At 40.6% G+C, this 9,160-nt stretch overlaps 1 long non-coding RNA gene across 2 annotated transcripts; it reads right to left on the reverse strand.

Annotated features, from left to right (window-relative positions):
* Window positions 1-1,079: 1,079 nt before the first annotated feature.
* On the reverse strand, window positions 1,080-2,392 carry LOC122030274. 2 transcript variants are annotated; one of them, XR_006125375.1, is made up of 4 exons: window positions 1,949-2,392; window positions 1,738-1,778; window positions 1,449-1,611; window positions 1,080-1,138 (listed from the first exon to the last, which is right to left on the reverse strand). It is a non-coding gene; the product is annotated as an uncharacterized LOC122030274 (long non-coding RNA). The 2 variants fall into 2 exon arrangements; XR_006125376.1 differs by lacking the exon at window positions 1,949-2,392 and having other exon boundaries at window positions 1,738-1,850.
* Between the last annotated feature and the right edge of the window lie 6,768 nt (window positions 2,393-9,160).

Below are 9,160 nucleotides of genomic sequence, written 5' to 3' on the forward strand. Positions count from 1 at the left end.
TACGGTATAGTCTCCTAACAGAATAACAGATATGCATAGCTGAAATAAACTGTAGTAACCAGCAATAGGCATAAGGTACAGTCTATAGCAAGAAAAATAAGAAAATGCATAACTGAAATAAACTGTACTCACCTGCGAGGCTTGTGCAACTGACTGTAAACATACACAGATAAAGATAGTCAGAGCAAAAGCATATAACCTGTATGCATGTCAATCATATGCAATCACCAAAATGCATCAATCATAATTAATGCAATCTGTGCATATGATGCAGATGACATGGTCACCCCTGACGCCAGTCAGAATCTCACACACAATGGTGAGACCGCGTGGGTAGGGCTGTGACACCGTGCACTCTGCCGCCACTACCCCTGAAGAGTGACCGAGTGGACGGGATGCACCGGAGTACACCTATCCTCCAACCTCACTATAGGAGGGAGCGCCATGCTCTCATCTCCCGGTACACAATGACGGGGAGGGACCCCGGTGTGCTACCACGCTGCCTATCACACTACCCATGAGTGGAGCCTCCAGCGGAGCACCACCGAGCAACCTACACACCCTATGTGCTGTGCCACTACCCATGCAGTGGTCACGTGGTGCGCAGGTCAATGTAGCCGGCCGACGAGCTCAACAATAATGGAATCGTCAATCGCCCAGCATGTAATCATGCGATATGGTGCATGCGGCTACAATATATCATACCTGAACATATCCTCCATATGTGTAGATGCCAAACAGACAAACACATATATAATGATGATAATAAACAGCATGAACCAAAGACATCACATATAACAATGATGTAAGTATCATGAATCCAAGAGCATGTATCACACATGTAAAGCAACTAATCCAGTAGAGTAGAGCACTATAGATATGCATCTCTATGATCATATATACACATGGCAAGAGATATAATATCCAATCCTGAAGTAAAGCAACTAGCAGATGAAGCATGTGATAGGTATCAACTAGCTAAAACCAGGGAAGAAATGATCTACTATCTACCACTAGTAAATATATATAAGCTACACATATCATAAGACATTATCAAAAGATAAGTCAAAGGGTACCCGCCTCAAATAGAAGGTACAATCCAAATCTGAAGTCGAGACGCCCGTCTCGAATCAGCGTCCTGCGTCAAACACATATAAATATTTTATTTAGCTAAATCCAAATGAATAGCTAAATAAAATCCCTAATACTAAATTAGGGTAAAATCCTAAACAACACAACCTCAATCTACCTAATTAATCTAATGGTTAATTAGGATTAGTTACCTAATCCTTAATCACCTATTAGATTAGGAATCCAACGGTTGACTAGGGTTAACTATCTTAACCCTATTCCTTCCATTAGATTAACTCTAAGCAATTAAATCTAATCACAATATTCCAACCAACACAAAATCTACAATTAACATGTATAAAAATCTCTTCACATACCTCGATTCACAGCCCCTATTGCTTGCTGGATCAAGGTTGCTGCTAAAATCACTTCACGATCACCTTCCCAACACCACAACAACAGGACCTCACTACTCTAATCGAGTTGCTGTTGAAACAATATATTGTTGGATCATAGAGCAATCCACAGAACAGGTCCTCACTGGAATAAACCGGATGAAGCAATGAATTAAGCTAGAATTCATTGATCAGATTAAGATTGAAGATCACATAGCACATATTAGATTACACCATGGAAATCATAGATCAAACAACACCCTAATCTTACCTCAACCGATTGTATCCAGGAGGTGTCACCCAATCCGTGACCTAAATCAGCCACAAAGAGAAGAGGATCAGATTTGATCAAGGGAACAGCAAGAACGTGATCCGATTCCTTTCCCAACCCAGAACAGAGCATTGATCCGTGAATCAACAAGAATCCGATGATGAATCAAGAGGGAAATTGACAAGACGGGTTTCGGTTGAGTCTAGCTTACCCTCGCAGATGATCGAGTGGCACAATTCCGGACTAGGGCACCTCTCTAAGCTTCGGTGGCCGATGGTGGAAGGAGACGCAATCCGGCGATGCCCTGCCTCCAAGATAACTACTAGGTGATGCCGCTCGGTCCAATCCGGCCAGCAAAAAGGGTAATCACACTGTGTCCAGCGTGAGGAGCGAAGAGAATGGTCTACCGATGGGAGACGATGCATGATCTGTCTCTCACCGTGCCCTAGCCACAGTGCCTTCGACGATCGGCCTCCAAATCCGCCGGACAGAACCCCCCGATCAGATCCAGCTCCTCGGCACCGTCGAGCTCCGGTGATGAGTCTCCTTCGGCCTTGGCGTCGAGTGATCCGCGAGAGAGGAACAGAGAAGAAGAGGGGAGGTCAGCTCGCGTCGGGGCAGAGAGGGGAGGAGATCGGGGAAAGAGAAGGATCGGCGATGGGGTTTGGGGGAGAAAAGAAATAAAGGAAATGAATTTATATATTAACACATTTCCTCACCTAAACGGGTATCCCAAACAGGCTTTATCTGAACCCAAAGTTGATCCCCTCAAAACCCTCCGTACGAGCTCCGAAAAATTCCCAGAAAATTTCTAAAAATTTCGGAAAAATTCTAGAAGGCTATTTCCCAAATAACCTTATTTATTTAACTTTTTTCGAGATCTCACAAAATAAGCAAGCCTATGGTAGTGAAATGTTGTGAGTTGCATTGAGTGAGCTCCACTTATATGCATTTTTGAGTGTGAGAGATAGAATAGGTAAATACCTTGTGAGATTGCAACTTACTTAATTGTTCAATTGAATTGAAACTACCATACCTACTGATTATTGTTTGAATTGTATTCATGATTTTTTGTGATCTTTAGATAGTCTTAGTTAAATTCTTTTTACTATCTTCTAGATATTGCTAGGGAATTTTTGTGGAGATGATTTTTAGTTTTCTTTACATGCACGGGACGTTCAAGACTAAGTATGGGGGATTTGATAACCATGATTTTATTGTATTATTTTGGTTCATACATGCATGATTTGATGTTATGTTCATAGATAAAACCTAGATTTGTATCCTATTTCATGCATTGTCTTTATTTTTGGACTTAATTATAAATTATCTTATTTTTGTGTTATTTTATGCTAATATTTGATTTTTAATTTGTAGGCATCAAAGGATCTTGGATTTGGATATATTCAAACCGAATTTGTGCTCGAATCAGAGTTTAAACAAGAGGATCAAGCTGCGGAGCATTATGGGTCGTTCATCAAAGATTTGATAGATCTGAGCCATCCAGTGAAGATCTAGTCAATACAACCTAAGGGAAAGTAGATCCAGACCCTAGATCAAGTTCATCACCTTCAGATCAGATTTTAAGTGACTTTCCACCTTTGATCAAGCTCCAAATCAATTTCAACCATCCGTTTAGATCTAGATCAGATTCAAAACAGAAGCTACAGTACCCTTTGGCTTCATCGATCTCCTCCGCGCAGCTTCATCCTGGGGCGCATTTTCTTCCGGATTCCGACCACCTTTCCTTCTCCGATCATCCTCTCAAGCTTCAACCTCGGTGGATAATCTCTACAGTAGCTCATCCTGATCTTCTGGAGCCATCGGAGGGGGTTTCCTTCGGTGGAATTTGGCTCTCGGTATCGCTCTATTCAACTCAGATTTGAGGTGTTCCACCACATCTGAGACTCCGATTCCCATCAGCGACATTTGGAGGTGGTCCTCCAATGTTCCTGAGCTCCATCCGACAGCATACCATCATCCGCAACTTCATCCCAGATCCAGAGCTCAGATTTAAAGATTTTCGGGCCATTCTTGGGTTTAGGGTTGTTCTAGCTCGCCGGAGGTGGTCCACCGGCGTTGTTGAGCATACCTCATACTAAGACGTAGCTGAGTTTCTTCGTTGAGGTTCAGAGTTGGGTGTTCTCAACTTTGACATTCTTGTGTGACGGCAAGATTGTGAAGTTTGTATGGATTGGTTATGAGTTGGATCGGTTAGGGTTTATTTCCTTTTATTACTATTTTGTTGTTTGGCACAGATTTATTTTAATGTTTGTTATGTTTTAGCAAGTAGTTTAGCTTTTCTTTAACTAGTTGAAGTTTAATTCAAGTTTAGTAGTAATTTCTTTAATGAAATTTAGTCTTGTTAGATGCTTAGTTAATTGTTACGAGGTTGAGTTTTTTGCTAGGGTTAAGTTCTGCCTTAGATAAGATTTCTTTATTGTCCTGCTATTTTATACCTTAGTTCAAGTGTGTCGACGGTTAAATCATAACGTAAGGTGACAATGCGTTGTTGATTGCTTGTTGACACGTAGGTAGATTTCCTTTATGCATTAGAGTAATTTCTTAATTATTGTGCTTTCATTTGTTAGATTTAGATTCAAGGTTTTAACTCCCCCATTTTCATATTAAAAATCCCAAAAATAGGAATAAATGACAATCCTAGATTACATCCTACTGTAGTTCCTCGAGAGATCGATCCTGGGCTCGTTATTACAACATAATTGTGTAGTTAAGGGGTTTATGGAATATACATTGTTAATTTGATTTACGAGTGTGGCAGACATCGTTATCAATGACTCGCCCCACGTCACTTGGAGGGCCTACTTCCTTCATGCTGATTTTGGTTTTTCCTACTTCTGGTTTGGGCATTCATGTTTAAAATGCCCCTTCTTGTTGTATCGATAACAAATCATTTCTGATTTGTTTTGTGTCTAGTTGATTGGAGGCGTTTTCTTGGTACTCGCTTTAAACTTCTTCCTTCTTAGTAGTTTTCAAACCATGTTGACCAGCTCTTCTTCATTGGTTGAGTCTGAGTCAGACTCACTTTCTAGTTCATTCTTAATTCTAGTCTTGATTTCTTTGCTTGATCCTGCATACAAGGTGATCCTGTTTAAATCCAACGAGATGAAGCGCTGGTGTTCTGGTGGATGAAGATGGTGAAGAAGATGAGTCCTGTGAAGCTAAAGAAGCTCCAGTGCGGTGGATCTCCGGCGAGACTTCGAGGGGTAACTAGGAAGGCTGATGAAGAGGATCTCGATACTACGGATCTGAAGAATGACACCTCCAATGAAGTAGATCTAAAGAAGATGAAGTTCGGTGAAGTAGATCCGGTGAAGAAGAGCCTCGATGAAGCAAATCTGCTAGAGAGAACCTCGCCTACGGACCACGAGATCCGCCAGCTAAGCGTTAGTGACCTAAGATCGGCATGAGAATTCCTAGCTAGGCCCTCCGATGCTCATGTCAGTTCTCTAATTGGAAGATGAAGGAAAAGGAAGAAAAGCAGTAAAACTAAAGTGGAATTAGGGTTTGAGTGATGATGTTCACCTTGCCTGGCCAATGGAGAGAATTCCCCTTTTTATACCACCTCATATAACCTCCATAGTCATGAGGTGGATCCCGGTTTGTTAGAGTTTGTTAGGAGATGACGTCATCTGTAATAATAGTTCAAGGAATCTTTTTTATACCCAGATGTACCTTCTTTTTCGTTTAGTTCACCTGCAGAAGTCTCTAGAAAATATTTTCCACCAAATGAAACAGGTTGTCATATGATCACATATTTTTCATATATCATTAATATAATAGATGTATTTGTATATTGAGAATATTTTCTATTAAGCTAATTTTGGCCAAGTATATGTAAAGGATGTAACAAGGTTGTTTATGCCCGGTCGAATTTTGCCAGGTCGATCTTATACTAATAACCTTGGAAAAGTGTGTATCTATATTCTCGCCCAAAATTCTATTATTGAGCATATTATGTGTAGGTGCAGCGGAGGCCGGCAAGAGGGGGGTGAATTGCTGCAAACAAAAATTAACTATACCCTCCTCGGATTTCAACTCTGAAAAGCAATAGTAAAATTAAAACAAGCAAGAAAATAGAAATTAAGTAGTAGACAGGATTTAACCTGGTTACAACCAAGGAGGTTGTTAATCCAGGGCAGTAGAAAAAGCACAGTAGAAAAATCTCCTTTGCTGAAGGCGGAGAAGCCTTTTACACTTTAGAAGCTTAGAACTATTGCTAGGAAAGAGTACACAATTGATTGCTTGAGTTGTTGTTACTTTCCTAGCTCCAGGGGCCTTTATATAGGTCCTGGAAATCTTATCCTGAGAGTCCAACGCGCCTCCAACAAGGTTCAAGGCGCATCCAGCTCGATCAGCAAATACAACTTTATCCGCAGCGCAAATGTTCAAACTGACCTGGCTCAAGGTGCGTTAAACAAGCCTTTCAAGGCACCTTCAATGTTGAAGGTGCCTTGAATATGTTTAAGGCACCTTCAATATGTTTAAGGCGCCTTCAAGGTTCCTGCTACAGTAATTTCTGCTACAGTAATTTCAACCTCTTTTGACTCCTTTTCTTCTTTGCTTTGGCTTCCGAAGCTCCGTTCTTTTGGGTGATTGAGGCCAACCAAAATAGGGCTCACTCGAATCTAATTCCCGGCCTTCTCCTCGAGCAGCCTTCCATCCCGACTTAACGTCCCTTGAATGCCGCACACGCTCTTCACGCCCACCGGAGTACTCTTCCGCAGCTCTCTCGTCCTTCAGACGCACCGAGCCCGTGGCTCCCTTCCCGTGCCGTCCTTTTCGCTAGCTGCGTCTTCCGCTCGACTTCCTGCGCTCCTAAGCTCCTGCATACTTAGACACAGGGATCAAACTCAAAGTAGGACCTAACCAACTTGGTTGATCACATCAAAACACCACGGGTTCCAACAATCTCCCCCTTTTTGATGTGCATCAACCCAAGTTCAAGTTAGGAAAAAAATAGACATAAAATGTAATTTTAAAGGAAAAAATTACTAAACTAACCAGTTAAGCATAACTTTTGCAATAAATAAAATTGCAACACATTTTGAAAAAAAAAAGGTAAAATTTTAATTTTCCTAACTCCGCCTAAACTTGTACCTTTTTACTAAACTTCTACCTTTCTCTCCCCCTTTGATCACAGCAAAAATGGGGTACCAATAAGAGAATACTAATCAAATTATTAAGGTAGAAAAAATTTTGAGCAAAAAAAAAATGAATTTTTAGAAAAAAATTTCTAAGTTAAATTGAATTTTCAGAAAAATTTTCTAAGCAAAACTAAATTTTTTGTTTATTTTAAAAAAATGTTTGATAAACTTTCAAAGCATTATTTAATTCTTGTTTAATGCTTTTTCAGAATTAATTAAACATTTTCTTTCAATATTTTAGCTTCCAGGTCGTGGTGAGGCACTAGGCCTTCTTGGTTATTGGAGCAACAACCACTTCCTTAGTCAAAGCTCCCATAAAGAATTTCAATGTTTAATTTTCTCACTATAAGCTTTTAACTAAAAGAGAAATTTAAACCAGCAAAGATTTTGGAACCCAATAAAGGTTCCTTCCTACAGGATTAGTCAAAAACTTAGGGAGAATATAATTCTTAGGAATTTTCCTAAGTTGACCCTGATGCTTCCTTATATACCAGTTTAATTTTCCATAAATTTTAAGTTTTGATTTTGGAAAAACATTTATCTTTAAATATGCATCAGATTTCAGATTTTCAATTTTCAAATTTAAATTTTCATTTTCTGATTTCAAATTTTCATTTTCTTTTTTTAATTTATCTAATTCTTTAGAAAGAGCTTTAATAAATTTAAAAGATTGAGTCGGGGTTAGATTACGTACCTTACTTACCTGATCTGGTGACGCTCTCCCTTCACTGCTGCTTTCCTCTTCTGATGAACCTCCCCCTTTATCCATGCCTATGTCTAAGCTTGAGTCTTCTTCCGGTTGATGGTTCGCCTTTAGCGCTAACCCCGAGAATTCTTCGATGTCTGACTCAGAGGATGACGAATCTGACCAAGTAGCCTTCAAGTTCTTGTGCTTGGAGGGTTCTGGTTTCTTGTATTTTGATTTTTCCCTTTCTTTCTCCTTTCTCTTTAGCTTCGGGCAGTCATCTTTGATATGCCCCTCTTCGTTGCAGTTGTAGCAGAGAACCGTCCTCTTCTTTCGATGATGCCTCTGCGATTTAAATTTATTAGTACTGAAAAACTTATTGAAGCGCCGTACCAGTAGTGTCGCTTCGGATTTAAAACCGTTTACTTTTTCCTTTAGGGCAATGTTTTGACTGATTTTCTCTACTCCAGTGGGCTATGTAACTCGAGATTCGTGAAGTTCAAAAGTCGAAAACAATTGTTCTAAAGTACTTACCTCGAAATCCTTAGAGATGTAGTATGCATCTACTAAGGAAGCCCGATCGGGAGTTCTCGGGAAGGCGTTGAGCGCGTACCAGATAGAGTCCCGGTTCGTTACCTCTTCTCCAAGATTGGTTAGTTGCGTGATCAGCTCTTTGATCCTTGCTTGGAGCTGCACTACCTTCTAGCCTTGGTTCATCCGGAGGTTCGTCAACTGGTTCCGGAGGGTGTCGCGCCTCGCTAGCTTCGCTTCGGAGGTACCTTCGTGAAGCTCCAGGAATTTTTCCCAGAGATCTTTCGTGGAGTCGTAGCTTCCGATCCGATTTACCTCCTGAGGCGGTAGAACGCTGAATAGGTGAAACTCAGCATTTCCGTTGGCGACGAAATCTGCTTGCTCCTTTTTCATCCAGGTATTTTCCTCCTTATCTTTCAGAACTGCATAACCATATTTCATTATTAAAATAATGTCAAATTTGGTTTTAAAAAATACCTCTATTTTGCGCTTCGATGTGGTGAAGTCTCCGTCAAACTTTGGGGGATGGATGTTCACTCTGGCCATCGTCTTGATCGTAGTGCTTCAGTTGGCGATTAGTCCTTCTGAGGCGATCTGGCTAATACCAATTGTAGGTGCAGCAGAGGTAGGCAAGAGGGGGGGGGGGTGAATTGCTGCAAACAAAAATTAACTATACTCTCCTCGGATTTCAACTCAGAAAAGCAATAGTAAAATAAAAACAAGCAAGGAAATAGAAATTAAGTAGTAGACAGGATTTAACCAGATTACAACCAAGGAGGTTGTTAATCCAGGGTAATAGAAAAAGCTCAGTAGAAAATTCTTCTTTGCTGAAGGCGGAGAAGCCTTTTACACTTTGGAAGCTTAGAACTATTGCTAGGAAAGAGTACACAGTTGATTGCTTGAGTTGTTGTTACATTCCTAGCTCTAGGGTCCTTTATATAGGTCCTGGAAATCTTATCCCAAGAGTCCAAGGTGCCTCTACCAAGGTTAAAGGTGCCTCCAGCTCGGTCAGCGGATAAAACTTTATCCGCAGCGCAAA

This window comes from Zingiber officinale, chromosome 10B (assembly GCF_018446385.1).
Source record: "Zingiber officinale cultivar Zhangliang chromosome 10B, Zo_v1.1, whole genome shotgun sequence".
In the NCBI taxonomy this organism is placed as follows: Eukaryota; Viridiplantae; Streptophyta; class Magnoliopsida; order Zingiberales; family Zingiberaceae; genus Zingiber; species Zingiber officinale.